Source organism: Frankliniella occidentalis, unplaced genomic scaffold (assembly GCF_000697945.3).
Source record: "Frankliniella occidentalis isolate FOCC.00 unplaced genomic scaffold, Focc_3.1 Scaffold15, whole genome shotgun sequence".
NCBI classification, from domain to species: domain Eukaryota; kingdom Metazoa; phylum Arthropoda; class Insecta; order Thysanoptera; family Thripidae; genus Frankliniella; species Frankliniella occidentalis.
In genome coordinates, this window is record NW_026267145.1 from 1,323,587 (window position 1) to 1,326,109 (window position 2,523).

Consider the following 2,523-nt stretch of genomic DNA (forward strand, 5'->3'; position numbering starts at 1 on the left):
TTACACTCTAAATGCAAAAGGACAATTTTGTCCATAGAAATGGAACCGATTCGTGCACATCCAGAAAGCTCGCCAGAAAGGATGCAATTTTGTTCCTAAAATTAGACAAATTGTGTGAGGCTCTACACAATTTTGTCCAATTAAAGGAACAAAATTGCATCCTTTCTGGATGTGCACGAATCGGTTCCATATCTATGCGGACAAAATTGTCCTTTTACATTTAGAGTGTAATTTGTACGTAGTTTTATACTTGTAATTTATTTTAATTTAATTTGTACATTTCAGTATTAAAATTTTTGGTACACATTTCTGCGTTGATTTGAAACAGCTTTTTTCAATCAGCTGAACGAAATAATCATTCATTTTTGCACACAAATTTTTCCGAAACGAAATTTAAGTTTAACTTAGCATGAACGTTTGCACATTTTCCGTCGGCGATGGCTGTTTGAGAAGACTCCTACGCGAACAGAAGGGGTAGTTGGGAATGTTTCGAAGGCAGATAGCGTCGGAGGTTGAACAGCCGACTGGCCGCTCGTTGTTCTGACCACGAGTGCACTCGCCTCCCAAGAGTCTCACACGGTGCGAAGCCTCTGGCCGGGCAGCGAGGCTGCAGGGCTGCAGGGCCAGCCAGGGCGCGCATAGCGAGCCGCGCCGAGGGGATTTTGGCTGGAGATCGTCGAGGCGTGACGCGGCATGAGTGATGATGTGTTTGCGCACCTCTTCACCGGCCGCGCCGGGCTAGCCGCGCCGCGGGCAGTGCAGCAGCGGCAGCGGGATTGGGTTACTGGCGCGGCGAGCACCCCGGACTCAACCCTTCCAGCTTGTCTTGTCCTCCCCTCCCCGCCACCCTTACAGTCTTTTTCGACCAACGAGTTTTGCACCCAAAGCGCGATCCGGTGCGCGGGCTATGAGGGGGGGTCTAATGACATCAAACCTCGAAAAATCCGTTTCTTATCTCCATCCTTTTTATGATTTTTTTCCGTTTTCTCCCCCGTTCCGAGTTACATACTTGCAGCGCAGCGGGGGACGTTGAAAATCGACTTGTCATGGGAATGCCAGACGTAATCTGGGCAATAGAGAGTCTGTGGAAACTAATGTGTACAGACCAAAACGCTCGAATATACGCATTTAGTTTTAAAAATCCTCACTTTGGTCGAGAAAAGAATTTGGTTGAAAAATATCCATTTAACACATTGAGTCCTAGATGGAATCGCTTTTACATGCTACTGTGACTTAACGGTACCCAATGCGGATCAGAATGACCTTGTGCCATTTTGACCTTTTATTTTGAGAAAATACACAAAGTTTATATGACGAGAGTGAGTTTTTTTTTGGACGATAACGCTCCAGCTTCCGGGTTCGCCGCGCGAATGTTAGCGTGCAGACAACGTGGAACGTGGGTCACCTCCCGCGAGTCGCGATCAGCGGGCTGCCGTGATAGGGGAAAGGGTTAGTGTGGTGGGGGAGGATGGGGGGGGGGGGTGACAGCACCGCAACGTGGAAGCAAAGGGTGAAGCGCTCAAGTGGGGGCCGGCTGGAGGGGAAGACAAAGAATATCACTCCAGATTGTCCGGGTGGGAGGTGAAGCCCGCACCCCCTCGTCGCGCGGCTTTATTTTTTAAGTTTCAAATAAAAAAATCGGGAAATCCGTATAGTAGAACATCCCCATATTGCGCAACTCGGCACACATGTCCGGCTCGGCTCGGCGTGGCTGTAGCCAAACCCCCGCACTTGCTGAGTCCAGAATGGTATATACCATGCCTCCCCCTCGGAAAAAAATACGATAAAAACTAGTTCTAATAGAAAAAAGTGAATCAAAAATAGACCGGTCGGAAGACTTAACCTTTAGACTCGCGTCAATTATTTTATGACAACCACGGAAACGACATACTCTGTGGTAAGCTGTAAGCAGTACATTGACTGAACTGTGTCAAGGTGTTGTACAGACGTTTGCACCCCGTGTCAATGGGGCTCCGGCGGCTGCTCCGCTAGGCTGCGGCGAGTCGCCCCCGCAGGGTGCACCTGGTTGTTTAGTTTGTTACGCAGCGCCGTACCATATGTGAGTGCACTACTAACAATCGGGCTGACAACACCTTGCGACGCCATTGTGAACTTTTGATCGTAATTACAAGCAATTTCGCAGCTTCGCAAGCTTAGAAAAATAAGCTCGCAACTGCACCCGGAATATAGTTGTTTTACTGCCAAGTCCTTTCCAAGGTTTTAACAGTAAAACAGTAAGCTAGCCGGTATGATGGGCTGGTTTGGAAGAAATAAAGTCCTATAATCGCCTTTATCCAACTGATGTATTGTGCCTTTAAATGAACATCGGCTCCTGGTACCTATCAAAGTGAATAAAATAAAAATAAATAGTTCTACTCACGTTTGCGTAAGCCTCCAAAGTCACCATAACCATACCCGTGAGAACTCACGCGTTGATCTGCGGCTACCCGATTAGTTAACGTTGAAGTGCCCCCCCCCCCCCCCCCTTCTTACACTCTAAATGCAAAAGGACAATTTTGTCCA